General features: G+C 40.0%; 1 protein-coding gene across 6 annotated transcripts in view; it reads right to left on the minus strand.

Annotated features, from left to right (window-relative positions):
• Positions 1–17,656, minus strand: part of Jchain (joining chain of multimeric IgA and IgM) — a 36,994-nt gene that overhangs the window by 9,791 nt on the left and 9,547 nt on the right. For 2 of the 6 annotated variants that reach the window (XM_035452496.1, XM_035452495.1), the window contains exon 2: positions 666–815. The exons of 3 other annotated variants lie outside the window; for them this stretch is intronic. The gene's annotated coding sequence lies outside the window, so the exon portion shown is untranslated. Of the gene's footprint in view, positions 1–665; positions 816–11,168; positions 11,291–17,656 lie in introns of all 6 variants that reach the window. One more of the 6 variants, XM_035452498.1, reaches the window with a different exon arrangement.

Here is a 17,656-nt window from a genome sequence, read left to right on the forward strand (position 1 = left end):
TCAAGTCTCAACTACCTCTCTCAAGCAACTTGGATATACCCCTGGTGACAAAGCAAAGTTTTCTCAAAATCTCCTTTTGTATAAAAGCAATGAATATATTTGTGATTACTAACATAAATGAAAGCTCTACATTTGGTGTTTCTGTCTCTTAATCTTGTCTTTTTTGTCATTTTCTTAACTTTGTAGTTAAGTGTGTCTACTGTGTAAACTACATATCTAACTGTAAAGATTATGCTGTAGTGTAATTTTGTCACAGACAGGGAGGAGGAGGCTGGTAATATAAGGTCTGAAATCAGTGTTTGCCTGTGCACTGTAGGTATCATCTATCTAAAATCACTTGAAATATTGGTTAAAATAGGTTGTCCTGTTCACACTGAGCCAAGTTCTGGAGATACAGCCTAAGAATGTGTTTTCAAAGCACACCATTTGGTTCTGATATACTTTAAAGTTTGAGAACTGATGAATAAAAAGCCTATGGGCAGAGTGAGCATCAGCTTTAAGTATTATGAATGAAAGAGCGCAAGATTAATAAAGATTAAATTTTTAAAACAAATAGTATCACACTGAAAACAAGTTAGCTGAACTGTTGTTTGGTTTGGGGAGAGGGATTGCTGCTGTTGTGAAACAGGATATTCCTATGTTATCCTAGCTGACCAGCTACTCACTCTGTAGTCAGGGCAGGGCCTTGAATTCAGAGTAATCCTCTTAAGGCAGCTTCCTGAGTTCTGGAGTTACAGGCCTATGCCATCACAGTTGGCACCTCCACACTTAAAACTTTCAAAGTCTGAATCTGGGTGTGAGATTTGGCCATGGCCCTGTCAAACAACATTACAATCTTTTTGAATCAATCTTTTGCATATGAGCATGTCAGTTATTTTTCTCAATTTCACAATATTTGAAAACATGACACATGTGCCATTACATTTAAATTATTAAGAAACAAGTTCAAGAGGTGAGTCTGGGCACTGCTATACTCCCCCAACCTCCCCAATTAACCCCTGTTCACTTCTGCCTGAACGCCCCCCCCCCACAAGAATGGACCTGGCCAGACCAGGAAGGCCCACCCTCAGTCTGGACACACCTCACCCCTGTCCACACTCCATCCTCTGTCCTATGGCGGGCACCTGAGCCTCAGGTGAGTCTGGGCGCTGTCTGCTCCCCAACCTCCCCAATCAAGCCCTGCTCTATTCTGCCTGAGCCCACCCAGGCAAGAGTGGACCTGCCCAGACCGGGAAGGGCCACCCTAAGTCCAGACACACCCCACCCTTGTCCACTCACCACCCTCTGCCATCTGGCTGCCACCAGAGGCTGATCCCTCCGCCTGCCACCAGAGAGAGGAAGAGACCCCACCTGCACTCACTGGAAGTAGGGATGGGAAGAAGACAGAATAAGAACACACTCAACAACAAAAAACCAATATGACACCACCAGAATCTAGGGACTCGACACCAGCAAGATCTGAAAAGCCCAACACAGAAGACAAAGAAAAGAAGACCTCAAAAATTATCTTAGGAAGATGATAGAGACCTTTAAAGAGGAAACAAGAAAATCCCTTAAAGAATAGAAGAAAAACCAAGCAAAAAATAACATAAAATGGAGGAAAAGACAAAGCAAAAAATTCAAGAAATAAACAAAACTCTTAAAGAATGTAAAGAGAGCCAAGAAAAAAAAACCAAACAAGTGAAGGAAGCACTCGAAAAACTTCAAGGTATGAAAGGTGAAATAGACACAATAAATGGGAAGCTGGAATAGAAAGGCTGGATAAACAATCAGAAACTAAAGATGTGAGTATAACCAATAGAATTCAAGAGATGGAAGAGAGAAGCTCAGTTGTTGAAGACTCCCTATAGGATATACAGTCATCGACCAAAGAACATCTCAAGTCCAACAAATCCCCGAACACAAAATATCAAGGAAATATGGGACACTGTGAAAAGGCCAAACCTAAGAATAATAGGTATAGAAGAAGGTGAAGAAATACAGCTCAAATGTACAGAAAACACATTCAACAAAATCATAGAAGAAAATTTCCCCAACCTACAGAAGGATGTGCCTGTGAAAGTACAAGAAGCTTACAGAACACCAAACAGACTAGACCACAAAAAGAAGTCCCCTCGACACATAATAATCAAAACACCAAACTACAGAATAAAGAGAAAATATTAAGAGCAGCAAAGGAAAAAGGCCAAGTAACATATAAAGGCAGACCTGTCAGAATCACACCCGACTTCTCAATGGAAACTTTGAAAGACAAAAGGTCCTGGATAGATATCCTACAAACACTAAGGGAGCATGGATGCCAACCCAGACTACTGTATCCAGCAAAGCTTTCAGTCACTATAGATGGAGAAAACAAGATATTCCATGACAAAAACAGACTTAAACAATTCATATCCACAAATCCAGCACTACAGAAAGTTCTGGAAGGAAAACACCAACCCAACAAAGAACTACACTCACAAAAACATAGGCAATAGATAATCCAATTTTACCAAACAGGAAAAGAAACAGGAGGGCAAAATACACACACAATGACACCACCAACAATAAATCCAAAACAAACAAGAACCAACAATCAATGGACATTAATATCCCTCAATGTCAATGGTCTTAACCTGTCCATAAAAAAATACAGGCTAACAGAATGGAAACGAAGACAGAATCCATCCTTCTGCTGTATACAAGAAACACACCTAAAATTCAAAGACAGGCGTTACATCAGAGTAAAGGGTTTGGAAAAGATTTTCCAATCAAATGGCTCCAAAAAGCAAACTGGTGTAGCAATCCTAATATCAAACAAATTAGACTTCAATCTAAAATTAATCAAAAGACATGAAGAAGGGCATCTCATACTCATCACAGGAAAAGTCCACCAAGATGAAGTCTCAATCCTGAACATCTATGCCCCAAATACAAAGGCACCCACATTTGGAAAAGAAAGATTACTAAAGCTCAAACCACACATAAAACCACACACACTTATAGTGGGAGACTTCAACACCCCGCTTTCACCACTAGACAGGACCACCAGACAGAAACTTAACAAAGAAACAAAGGATCTAACAGAAGTTATGACCCAACTGGCTTTAACAAATATCTATAGAACATTCCAAACAAACACAAAAGAATATACCTTCTTCTCAGTGCCACATAGAACCTTCTCTAAAACTGACAATATAGTTGGCAACAAAGCAAACCTCCACAGATACAAAAGAATTGAAATAACCCCCTGTTATCAGATCACCATGCTTTAAAGCTAGAATTCAACAGCAATACAAATTGCAGAAAACCTACAAACTCGTGGAAATTGAATAACACCCAATTGCACCATTCCTGGGTTGAGGAAGAAATAAAAAAAAAAGAGAAATTAAAGACTTCCTAGAATTTAATGAGAATGTAGACACAACATACCCAAACTTATGGGACACTGTGAAAGCAGTGCTAACATGAAAGTTCATAGCACTAAGTGCTCACATGAAGAAACTGGAGAATAGTCACATGAGAGAATTGACAGAACAACTTGAAAGCTTTAGAGCAAAAAGAAGCAAACTCACCACCGAGGAGTAGACACCAGGAAATAATCAAACTGAGGGCTGAAATCAATAAAGTAGAAACTAGGAAAACATTACAAAGAATCAATAAAACAAAGAATTGCTTCTTTGAGAAGATCAACAAGATAGACAAACCTCTATCCAAACTAACCAAAAGGCAGAGAGAGAGCATGCTAATTAACAAAATCAGAAATGAAAAGGGGGATATAAAGAGACACTGAGGAAATCCAGAGAATCATCAGGTCATACTTTGAAAACCTGCACTCGACAAAATTTGAAAATTTAAAGGAAATGTACAATTTTCTGGATAGATATCACTTACCAAAATTAAACCAAGAACAGATAAGCAGTTTAAATCGACCTATAACCCCTAATGAAATAAAAGCAGCCATTAAAAGCCTCCCAACCAAAATAAGCCCAGGGCCAGATGGCTTCACTGCAGAATTCTACCAGAAATTCAAACAAGAGCTAATACTAGTACTCCTCAAATTGTTCCACACAATAGAAGCAGAAGGGACACTGCCAAATTCTTTTTACGAGGCTACAATCACTTTGATGCCCAAGCCACACAAACATACAACTAAAAAAGAGAACTACAGACCAATATCCCTCATAAACATCGATGCAAAAATACTCAACAAAATATTGGTGAACCGAATCCAAGAACACATCAGAAAAATCATCCACTATGATCAAGTAGGCTTCATCCCAGGGATGCAAGGATGGTTCAACATCAATGTAATCCACCATATAAACAAACAGAAAGGGGCTGGAGAGATGGCTCAGAGGTTAAGAGCACTGACTGCTCTTCCAGGGGTCCTGAGTTCAATTCCCAGCAACCACATGGTGGCTCACAACCATCTGTTATGAGATCTGGTGCCCTCTTCTGGTGTGCAGATAAACATGGAAGCAGAATGTTGCATACATAATAAATAAATAAAATCTTTTAAAAAATGGAAAAAGAAAAACCACATGATCATCTCACTAGATGCTGAAAAAGCCTTTGACAAAATCCAAAATCCCTTCATGATAAAGATCTTGGAGAGAACAGGAATGACAGGTACATACATATCTAAACATGATAAAAGCAATATACACCAAACCAAAGCCAACATCAAACTAAATGCAGAGAAATTCAAAGCGATTCCTCTAAAATCAGGAACAAGACAAGGCTGTCCACTCTCTCCATATCTCTTCAATATTGTACTTGAAGTTCTAGCTAGAGCAATAAGACAAGAAAAGGAGATCAAAGGGATACAAATTGGAAAGAAAGAAGTCAAACTTTCACTATTTGCAGATGATATGATAGTCTATATTAGTGACCCAAAAAATTCTACCACGGAACTGGTACAGCTGATAAACACCTTCAGCAAAGTAGTGGAATACAAAATTAACTAAAAAAAATCAGTAGGCCTACTATATACAGAAGATAAATCCAATGAGAAACAAATCAGAGAAACATCACCCTTCATAATATCCACAAGCAACATAAAATGTCTTGGGGTAACACTAACCAAAAAAGTGAAGGACCTGTACAGTAAGAACTTTGAGTCTTTAAAGAAAGAAATTAAAGAAGATTCCAGAAAATGAAAGATCTCCCATGCTCTTGGATAGGTAGAATCAACATAGTAAAAATGGCAATATTGCCAATGGACAGAGTCAATGCAATCCCCATCAAAATCCCAACAGAGTTCTTCACAGACCTTGAAAGAACAATACCCAACTTTATAGGGAAAAACAAAAAACCCAGGATAGCCAAAACAACTCTGTACAATAAAGGATCTTCTGGAGTCATCACCACCCCTGACTTCAAGCTCTACTATAGAGTCATAGTTCTGAAAACAGCTTGGTATTGGCACAAAAATAGACAGATAGACCAATGGAATCGAATTGAAAACCCTGATATTAACCCACACACCTATGAATACCTTATTTTTGACAAAGATGCTAAATCTATACAATGGAAGAAAGATAGTATCTTCAACAAATGGTGCTGGCACAACTGGATTTGGACATGCAGAAGACTGCAGATAGATCCATATCTGTCACCACGCACAAAACTTATGTGCAAATGGATCAAAGATCTCAACATAAATCCAACCACACTGAATCTTCTAGAAGAGAAAGTGGAAGACACCCTTGAACGAATTGACACAGGAGACCGCTTCCTGAACATTACACCAGTAACATAGACATTGAGATCTGCAATTAATAAATGGGACCTCCTGAAACTGAGAAGCTTCTATAAGGCAAAGGACACGGTCAGTAAGACAAAACAACAGCCCACAGAATGGGAAAAGATCTTCACCGACCCCACATCAGACAGAGGGCTGATTTCCAAAATATGCAATGAACTCAAGAAGCTAGCCACCAAAATACCAAACAATGAAATTAAAAAGTGGGGTGCAGAACTAAATAGAGAATTCTCAACAGAGGAATCTGAAATGGCTGAAAGACACTTAAGAAAGTGCTCAAAATCCTTGGCCATCAGAGAAATGCAACTCAAAACAACTCTGAGATACCACCTCACACCTGTCAGAATGGCTAAAATCAAAAACATCAATGACAATCTATGCTGGAGAGGATGTGGAGAAAAAGGAACACTCCTCCATTGCTGGTGGGAGTGAGAACTTGTAAGACCACTTTGGAAATCAGTATGGCGGTTGCTCAGAAAAATGAGAATCAGTCTACCTCATGATCCAGCAATTTTTCTCTTGGGCATATACCCAAATAATGCATGTCCACACAACAAGGACATATGTTCAACCATGTTCATAGCAGCATTGTTTGTAATAGCCAGAACCTGGAAGCAACCTAGATGCCCCTCAACTGAAGAATGGATAGAGAAAATGTGGTACATTTATACAATGGAGTACTACTCAGCAGAAAAAAGCAATGGAATCTTGAAATTCACAGGCAAATGGATGGAACTAGAAGAAACCATCCTGAGTGAGGTAACCCAGTCACAAAAAGACAAACATGGTATGTTATAACACATAAATGAATTTTAGACACAGATAAAAGGACTACCAGCCTACACCACACAGTTCTTCACCAAAGAAACTAGGAAACAAGAAGGACTCTAAGAGAAAAATGCATGGACCCCAGGAATGGGAAGGGGCAGGAACTCCTGAGCTAATTGGGAGCATGAGGGTAGGGGACAGGGAGCTGCCAGAATGAAAGCAGGAGAAGAGGAGAGGAGAGGAGGAAATGGAGGAGCAGAAATATTAAGTTGGGGGAAGAATAGAGGAGAGCAGGGTGAGAGATACCATATTAGAGGGAGCCATTATAGGTCTGAGGCGAGATTTGGCACTAAGGAGATTTCCAGAGACCTACAAGGATGACACAAACTGCCAATCTAGGCAATGGTGGAGAGAATAACCTAAATGCCTTTCCCCTATAATGAGACTGATGACTACTTTTTATGCCATCCTAGAGCCCTCACCCAGTGGCTGATGGAAGCAGAGGCAGACACCCACAGATACACTGATGTCCCGCGTGCTGTATGTTCTCGCCGGCAAGAAATACACGCAGGACACTCGGATCCTTCTGCAGACAAGCTTTAATGCATCTTGAGAGTTGGGAGAGCATAAGCTTACCAGAGCGGAGACCCTGAACCAAGAATCCCATTCCTTAATAAAGGCTGGCAAGCCGCCTGGGACGTGTTACCCTATGAATGGCTTCAGCTCCTCAGGCCAAATGAGCCACGGGATAGGCAGAGATCAAAGGAATGGAGATTACCCAGCGCCTGTGAAGTAATTTACATTTTGGTGTCTTCAGGCACCATCATTGTAATGGAGAATGCAGGAAACGGCTCCCTACATATCCCCCTTTTTTTATTAATTAATGATAAGGCTTTACATTTTTACAAGCAAATAGGTCACCCATATGTTGAGGGATAGAGGCAGAGGTTGTACCTTCCCAAATCAAACATTAAGACTGTGTACAAGAGTCGCCATCAGGCTGTTAGCTTGACCCGAAGCACTCTCGACCTGTCCTCTGCCGTTTTTCTGGGAAAGGGAGGCTCAGGCAGGCAACCCTTATGCAGGACAACGTACCTCTCAGAGAAGCCTGCATACTAGGCAACTCTGTGCGATGCCTTTGCTCAACACCCTCATAGGCTGCCCAAACCAGACACTCTACCCTGTGTAATGAGCCTAGGCTCCGGGTGTGCAAAAGCTGTCTGGCCAGCGGCCTATTGCTTAAGCATAGCCAAATATGAGTGCTTGGGCGATCTCTCTTTAGTTTTGAGCCTAGAGCTTACAGACCAGCCAGAAGTAACACCAATCCGCAAATGGCTGTATCAAACAATCCCACCCCCATCCCTTTCTCTCCGTCAAGGACAGGAGTTAATCTGGATAACAATAGCGGCTCTCAACTCCCGGGGAGAGGGTGGAGTTCCAACTTTTGAAGGTCCGAAGGGGCTCTTCGGGTTGAGTCTTTCTGGGATCCACAGAGGATTTTCTTTATCCTGTGGGAAAACACAATAGCTCCCCTGGATCTTATGAGAATAGGATCCGGGCCTCTCTAAAGATCAGTTAAGATATCTTTCCATTTTACCATTTTCTTTGGCCTTTTAGGTTTTGAGGTTTGGCGCTTGGCCTCAGTATGGCCCTGAGCTTTAATGTTTATGAGGCTTTAAAGCCATAGGCATTCCAGGCCTTTAAGAAGTATTGAATCACATGCATGGCCTTTTCCCCTATCAAAGACTGGGAAAGCCATCTGTAATTTCCTCCGCTCCTCTAATGGTAAGAAGGAGTCGGCACCAAACAATGGGGGTGCTGATGGAAGCACACCCGCTGGACCAACAGGCGATGGCCTCATATTTGTTTTTACTTTTGGCAGCCGATATCTATCGGGGTGGTATCGTGCTGCCTCCTCCTCTAGCTCTGCTTCCTTGCTAGAGTCTAAAATCTCAGAGTCTGAGCTGCTCAGCTCCAAGGCCTCTAGTTTTGTTGTAGGGCAGAGGCTAGGTTTTGAGTCTTTATTTCTCTTAAATTTACCGGGGTGTGACCGGTTATCTCCTATTTTCTCTCCCTCCTTTTTTGTTTCTTTTTCATCTAGCTGAGCTGTTTTCTCTAAAACTTTATCTCTTGAGCTTTTAGAGTCATCAGAGCTATCAAGATTTAAAGCTTTAAACTTATTTACAGAATCATCTAACAAATTATTCACTCCCTTGTCAGTAGACATCCCAGGAGGTCCTTTTTTCTTATTTGTTGTTGTTTCTCTTAACAAATTATTCACTCCCTTGTCACTAGACATCCCGGGAGGTCCTTTTTCCTTATATTTTATTGTTGGGCGCGCCCCATCTCTCACCACATTCGGTTTCTGATATGTAATTCTGGACTTCTTTAAGATTGCTACAACAGTGAGAAAGGTCAAAATAGCTCCTAGTAAAAGCATAGAAGCCTCTATATTAACCTCCCAAAATAGCAACATTCCCAAGCCAAAGTCCAGAAAAAACATACCTCTCCGAATTTACCACCCTGCAGTTCTGAATCCGCCCCGTTAGAGGGGTCTCCGCAGTGCCGGAGATGTTAACAAGTTCCCGGGTTTCGGCACCATATGTCCCGCGCGCTGTATGTTCTCGCCGGCAAGAAATACACGCAGGACACTCGGATCCTTCTACAGACAAGCTTTAATGCATCTTGAGAGTTGGGAGAGCATAAGCTTACCAGAGCGGAGACCCTAAACCAAGAATCCCATTCCTTAATAAAGGCTGGCAAGGCGCCTGGGACGTGTTACCCTATAAATGGCTTCAGCTCCTCAGGCCAAATGAGCCACGGGATAGACAGAGATCAAAGGAATGGAGATTACCCAGCGCCTATGAAGTAATTTACATTTTGGTGTCTTCAGGCACCATCATTGTAATGGAGAATGCAGGAAACGGCTCCCTACACAGTGAACTGAACTCTGGAACTTAGTTGCAGAGTGGGAGGAATGAAGATCAAAGGGGTTGGTACCAGGCTGGTGAAACAGCTGGCCTGTACAAGGGGGAGCACATGGACCCCAGACTGCTGTCTGAGAGGCCATTACAGGACTGATCCAGACCCCTGAACATGGATGTCAATTGGGAGGCCTCGGCACTCTAGAGGACCCCTGGTAGTGGATTAGTATTTTTCCCGGGTGTAAGAAGTGACTTTGAGACCCCATCCAACATGAACGGATGCACTCTCAGCCTGGACACATGGGGGAGGGCCTAGGCCTGGCCCAGGATGATGTGGTGGACTTTGGGGAACCACCGTTGAGGGCCCTACCTTGCCTGGGGAGTGGAGGGTGGATGGAGTGGGGGGTAGGTTGGGTGTAAGGGGGTAAGCGGAGGGAGAGGGAGAAGGGATTGACATGTGAAGCAAGCTTGTTCCTAAATTGACCTAATAAAAAAATTACAAAAAAAAGAAACAAGTTCAATGGTGTAGTGCAGGAAGAGTTTTCTATGATATACCCCTAAAGTCTTACCTACAACCAGCAACAACATATTAATAAGTACATTTGTGTGCACCAATTCATCTCTGATGATACCATTGTGCTATACAACCACAAAGACTGAAACTTTGTGTTTTCTTGTTGTTGTTATCTGAGACAGGGTGACACACTATATCCCAGACTGGACTAACACACTGTATGGCTCTGTCTAAGCCTCAACTCCAGCATCAGCCTCAAAAGGGCTGGGATTACAGGCCTGAGCCACAGCCAGCTTCAGACTGAAATGTCCCTATGTCCCTTTCATCCACATAGAAACGACGAGTACTCAGCAACATACTCAGTCCCTCCTTTTATCTCTATCTTCAGTACCATTTTTTCTTGTGAAGGCCTCTTCTCATATAAAGGGAACTTTGATAGCAGCCTGGAATTCTGCCACTTAAACGCTTTAAGAGGTGATATTTTAATAGCCTTCTTGGCTGTACATCTAAGACAACAGAAATCTCTTGATTTTCTTTTAAATGGATTATGTTCTACATTTAATGTAATGCGTTTTTCCCACTTGTCCTAGAACTACAAGTGAAAAAAAAGTTTTAATAATAAATAAAATTTCCTAACCATCTACAACAAATAGTAAAAATAAAGTACACATTAAATCTTGAACTAAATTTCAGTCTACAAATTTCAAGTAACCTAACAATCTTTTTTTGTTGTTTTATTTTTTGTTTTATTGAGACAGGGTTTCTCTGTGTAGCTTTGGAGCCTTTCCTGGCACTTGCTCTGGAGACCAGGATGGTCTCGAACTCACAGAGATCCACCTGCCTCTGCCTCCCAAGTGCTGGGATTAAAGGTGTGCACCACCAACGCCTGGCCCTAACAATCTTTTAGATTTTAGACGTAACTTTTAGGGCTAGGGAAATGGCTCATTAGTTAAGAATACTGGCTGTTCTTGCAGAGGAATTAAATTCAGTACAAAGCATCCACATGACACCTAACAACCTTAGTACCAGGGAATGTGATCCCTTTCCTGGCTTCCTTGGATACCTAGAACACATGGTACATATACATACATGTAGACAAACACCTAGATACATAAAAAATAATAATAAATACATTTTAAAAACTAACTTCTCAGTATTCCCAAAATACTACAAAAGGTACAATATAATATGAACCATTTAATATATTTGACAATACCTTTGTTATTTTCATAAAGGATACATGAAATAAAAGAGAATAATCTCTTATCTTCAAATTCTCTTTTCTTCTTTCACTTTCTTATTCGCATTCTTATAAACAGACTCTAAAACCCACTGATTCTAAAATAGAAAAATAATTGTAAAAGAAGACTAACATGTATACTTGAGATACTGTATAACACATGCAGTCAGTTACAAAGGAACTCCATAGCTATGTTTATAACCAAGAACCACTAGCACCAGAAATCCACAATTAACTGACACTTTCATGAGGACAATACATGAGGAGAAAACTGACAAGGGAGATTGACACAACTTACGTGTAGATATGATATTGAGCCATCCCAGAAGCACAGCATTTACCATGTCTCCATATAAACTCTTTCTCTAACTTTTATAACTTTGACACAAAAGGCAGAGCATAAACAATTGTTGGATCAACTCAGAGAAGTAAACTAAGGGAAGACTCTAATAGCACTAGAGGGAAAATCTTCAAAGCAGAGAGAGGTGCAGTAAGACAAACCATTCATAAGTGAAAACTTTGATGTCCCTATAAAACACATGACAAGTATTCATTATCAGTGCAACATTAAACAAACTAAAACTTCCCAAATGTCCCTGGTTGCCACCATCAGTCATCACCTGGCTTTTTCTCAGCTGGGCATGGCAGCTCACTCCTGCAATCTCAGCATTCATGTGGCTAATAGAAGAGGACTGCCATGAGTTCAAAGCCAGACTAGACTACAAAAGGAGATGCTGTCTGAAAGGGGGGAGGAGGGTTTGTCCTATTTCAAAACTGAACTAAAAGCTTTATTCTTACTAACAATCTATCCTCCCCACCAAGATCCTTGCTATGTTGTTTTCAATATTCTAAAAGGCCCTGTCTTCTCAGCACTGTACTCTGATGGGGAAGACAGACAGGGGGAATAAAGCTAAATAAATACTGACACATTATGATAAATGCTCCAAAAGAAATCCCCACGGGAATAAAATGAGAGGATGTGGAATAGAGCTGGGGTTATCAACATCAGGTAGCATACTTGAGAAAGGCTCTGAGGAGACAGAAACATGAATAAGACAAAGCTTATGCTATCATCACAAATAACCATACAGTGATTTAAAACACCATCATTATTATTTCCAGAATTGTGTTGCATCCCTAGATGGGCTAGGCTAATGAGTCCACTCACGATTTGCAATGAAGACTTCAGTGTCCATCAACCTAAGCTGGGGATTTGGGAGTTTTTGTTATTTTTGCCATGACGGGGATTGAACCAGAGGGCTATGTGCTGGGCAGCAGTTTATCACCAAGCTACACTCCTTGCCCCTAGACTGTGATCTCAACACACTGAGAGATAATCCGCTCTCAATTTTATTCAAATTGTTGGCAGAATTCATGCCTTGCCATTGTTAAGACCTACTCCCCATTTCTTGCTCACTACTCTGAGATTCTACCAATGAGTACATGCCCTGAATTGTAGTCCCTTTATCATCAAACTCAGCAAGTGAGGTCAGCAGAGGGCATCAGAGTCCCTGCAACTGGACTTACATGGATGGCTGTGAATCACTATGTGGATGCTGGGAATAGAGCCTGGGTCCCATGAAAGGACAAATGCCCTTAACCATTAAGTCATCCCTCCTGCACAAGGCACAGACATTTTGAAGTGGCCATTATTTTGCCTACTGCCGAAACAATAACAAAAAACAAACAACAACAACAAAAAAAACATTGCTACAAGAAAGAAAAAAAACAGCAAGTAAATGGCATTTGATGGGGGAAGGCATGGCCTACACAGATCCAGGAGAAAAGAAGATCCCTAAATGCAGCAGAGTGAGGAGGAAAATGTAAATGACACTATATGCTTCACTATAAGACTAACTGTTGTGCAATATTTGATAACACTGTGAAAATCCAAGGCTGTATTAACAAAATTAACTTTGAAATAGGAAAAAATATTATTAAAAGATAATACTTTGGGCTGGAGAGATAGCTCAGAGGTTAAGAGCACTGACTGCTCTTCCGGAGGTCCTGAGTTCAATTCCCAGCAACCACATGGTGGCTCACAGCCATCCATTATAAGATCTGGTACCCTCTTCTGGTGTGCAGATATACATGGAAGCAGAATATTGTATACATAATAAACAAATAAAATCTTTTTTTAAAAAAAGATAATACTTTTTCTGTTGCCAAAAAACATTTTGCCTTAACAAAAATATAATCTGCCAATAAAAGGAACTCCCCAGAGTTAGGGTTGGGGCAAGGTTTTGTTTTTTTCTTTCCAGGAGAATAAAAGCCCTCAACTATGGAATCTTAAAGACCACTGGACAAATGAGACATTTGAAGAAAAAGAGCAAATCATCAAGAGAACATGTCCAAAGAAAAAGAGTAAATTGGTCCAATGCTATAGCATGCTTCCAACAGGGTAGAATTTCATAAATCTTCCCAAATGCTTGTTTTTGCTGTTCTCCACAAACATAAAAGGCAAATAGTCTTTTGTGGTCCCAATTCAATTAAAAATCAAAGCTGGCTCTCTCCTTCTCTAAACCCAAGCATGCTTGTTAAAGAAAAATCCAAAATCTCTGTCTCATGCCAGAAGAGCCACCTGGCATAGGACAGAAGAAAGGCAAAATTAAGGAACTATTCTATTGCCACTAATCTCATAATCCTTTAGTTTTATTTTGACTCTTTAAAACTTTTCTTAAGGGCCAGGCATTGGTGGCACAAGCCTTTAATCCCAGCACTCAGGAGGCAGAGGCAGGTAGATCTCTGTGAGTTTGAGGCCAGCCTTGGTCTCCAGAGCGAGTGCCAGGATAGGCTCCAAAGCTACACAGAGAAACCTTGTCTCGAAAAACCAAAAAAAAAAAAAAAGACCCCTTTGGGCCGGGCGTTGGTGGCGTTCGCCTTTAATCTTTAATCCCAGCACTCAAAAAAAAACAAAAACAAAAAACAAAAAACTTAAGGTATAAATATTGTCTCAAAATCTATGAAATTATACACACACACACACACACACACACACACACACACACACACACACACACACACATATATATATATATATATATATATACTTTCTGTTAGGATATTAGTAGTCATGCAGAGTACTAATTTTAGAAATAAGCTTCATCTAGCTTCCTGTACGTATTTTCAGATTTGAGTCTGAAACTGGTTAACTAGGAACTAAGTTTGTGTACTCCAAATGTATGTAATAGATTGTGATCCTCTAATCTTTAGGAGACCTGCTGTATATGACATTTAGAATGTTTTCTGCAATGAGCCATGACCATTACTAGCAGTGACCTTTGCGGTCTCCAAGAAGATGATGGGGCCCCTGCAATGATGATTCCACCTGAACTATGGTAACTCCTCTGACAAACACCAATCAAAAATCAGCTTTGGACTAAAAACTGCTCAGGACAACTTCAAAGCTGTTATTTATGATAGCACAGCCCTGTAGACTGCTCCAGCCAGGAGTTCAGATAAGCCCTGCACTTTCCCATCACACAGAGACCAAACAACAAATGATACAGCTAGCTCTCCCAGAATTTGACCACTATTCCAATTTTTTCAGGGTCCCCTAATGATGCTGTCACCCCCAGAGAGCAAGAACTAATTTTAAGAAAGTGAAACCCACATTCCCAAGAGGTGGGGTGTTTTTTGTCATTCAGTGGATTCTAGATGTTTGTCATTGTTTAGGGGGGTTAATTGCAAGTTGTTATTGGTCTTGGTCAGGAATGAAATTAAGTATTGGAAGTTAGATTCAGGGATCTCTTTCTGAAAAGAAAAAAGGGGATATACAGGAATGACAGGATAAAAGAATAGATTGTTGAATCTACTTTTAGACTAAAAGCAACTACTAGTCTCAAATATTTTACATTGGTATGGATTTTTGTATATCGATACAAATTTAAGATTGTTTCTGTTACAACATACTACAAAGTACTATACCTATTCAACTCATTTAAAATGTAAAGTTCTAGTCTTTGAAAACTACTATTAACTGTTTAGGATAATTAAGATAACAATCAAACTTGTAGTAAGAGTTAGATGTAGAAATAAGCAATATTTAGACTTGTGTATTTTAGATAGGTGGTCTTCAAACACTTCAGAGATCTACAGAATATGGCATTTAAGATGTTTTAATTATGTAAGGCTTTCCATGGTAGTGAGATACATCTGCTCCTGGCAACACCAATCTACATCAAAAAAAAGGATGATATACATTGAAGAACCTCTATGTGGAGTTTGCTTTCAATGTGGCAAAGATAGTCATTGGGTAAGAAACCATCCTTACCTCAACTAACAGTATTCTGTCCAAACTGGACAAGCAGGACACAAAGGAAGGTGACTACTGAACTTTGCCAAGTTAGATAGGTCAGTCCTTCAAAGTTCCTGATTCACAGAAAAGTCTTTCAGATATTCTAGGCCTGTAGGCTGAAGACGGATGTCCCAACATTGCAGAGGAACCATGGGTGACTGTCCAGGTAGCTAGCTGTCTCTGTCGTTTCTAGTGTTTTGGAAGTTACTTGCTCTGCACTTCCTGTTTACTTGATATTTTATCCTTCTTGGGTCTCAGATGGTAGTTGAAGACTAGATAGTTATACTGTTTTCTTTGATACCAAATTCAGAAAAGAAACTTACAAATGAGATGTAAAGTTTATAAGATTGAGAGACATAAAAGCTTAAATTGTTTATCTAAGAAAATGTTTTAAGGTCTAAAACAAAATTTTTAGGTTGATAATACAAGTTATGATAGAAAGTGGTTCAGGTATAAAACTTTAGACTCATGAAGATGGAATAAATAATAGAGTACTTTCTCCATTTTTGCCAATTACTAATGAACTAGACATTATGAAAAGTAATTCTTACCTGTTAACTATTAGTTAAAAGCTTTTCTTATTTAGAAAATATCTGATAATTTTTCTTATTGTATAGTTTTACTGTTTTAGACTTAAAAGGGGGAGATGTGGGATATTTGATCACACTGTGAAACTCAGAGAGTGTGTTAATAAAATTAACTTTGGATCAGGGAATGGAGGCAGTGACTACTTGACAAGAATTAGCCATATATAGTATGGAGAACTTGGGAAGATGAATGACGGGAGACACACAGGAAGGAGTCTGAAGGAACTTAGAGATTCATGGGCTTTTTTTGTTTTGGGAGTGTGGAGACCTCTCTTGTCAGGTCTCCAGCCAAAAAGGAAGGCCAGCTGGTTCCTTCTCGACTTCTCTGGTCTAGCAGGTTTCTACCCCAAAATCTGACTCCTGAGTCTTTATTGGTAAATAAAACTCAGATAAAGACAAGTAATGTTATCAATCATTTATTTATTTTTATTGTGTACATATGATGTGTGTTATGGGTGAGGCCTTGTGTGCCACAGTGCATATATGGAGGTCAGAAGACAAAGTTTGGGAGTCAGTTCAGTCCTTCCACTGTGGTTTCTGGGGATCAACTCACAGGTCAGGCTTAGGCCATAAGTTCTTCTACACACTAAGCTAGCTCACTGGCCAAGAAACATTTTTTTTCCTATTTAAATTGTACAAGTTTTTCTAAGCACAGGGGCACATGCCTGGAGTCCCAGCACTTTTTCTAGGCACAGGGGCACATGTCTGTATTACCAGCACTCTGGCAGATGGAAGCAGGGTGACCCAGAGAGTTTGAGGTAGTATTTCAGCTACAGAATAACTTAGGTCACACGAGATCCTACCTCAAAAAAGAAAGAAACAAAACAAAAAGAAAGAAAAGATGATCCATTTTAAATTTTTGTTTGTTTGCTTCTATTGAGACAGGGTCTCATGTTTCCTAGGATGGCCTCATGCATTCTATGGAGACGAGGCTTGCTCTGAACTCCTGGTTTTCCTGCCTCCAGATCTGATCTCCTAAGATCACAGATATATGTCACACACTCAGCTCTAATTTATATTTTAGAATCAGCCATGGTCACCTTAAAAATAAAATAAAAATGGAACCAGGACCTAACTTCCAGTTCATTTTACCTTTCAAAGTACCAAACTCCCAGACACTCATTTTGTCCACATCTGTATGGAGAAATCTCTTCTAATTGGTATTATTTATCCCTAAATATTTCAGCTTTTGTATGCATAAAATGCAATATTGGTGTTTAGTCAGTCATAGAATTTGTCAAATTAGTATTTAGATATCAAAAAACAAAATCTTAAATCTAAAAAGAACCCAAAACATGAGGAATAAATTTTATTATAAGATGTTTCTAAAAATTAAAAACTAAGACAACCAAAAAAAAAAACTGAACCTATTTTCTCCAAAAGCTTTCCACAGAGACTAGGGCAGGTTTGTGGTTAAATGTTTATAAGGAGAGTCGCACCTGGGCCGTGGTCTGTTTTTAAATAAACTTGCACCTGCAGTGGCTTTTCACAGAACTGCTATTGGGAATCTGCCTATCAGCTGGTTGGCATCACCCTACACTTACCCTCACCCATAAGTTTTAATCTACAAGCGGCCTACT

The sequence above is a fragment of the Cricetulus griseus genome (genome assembly GCF_003668045.3).
Source record: "Cricetulus griseus strain 17A/GY chromosome 1 unlocalized genomic scaffold, alternate assembly CriGri-PICRH-1.0 chr1_1, whole genome shotgun sequence".
NCBI classification, from domain to species: domain Eukaryota; kingdom Metazoa; phylum Chordata; class Mammalia; order Rodentia; family Cricetidae; genus Cricetulus; species Cricetulus griseus.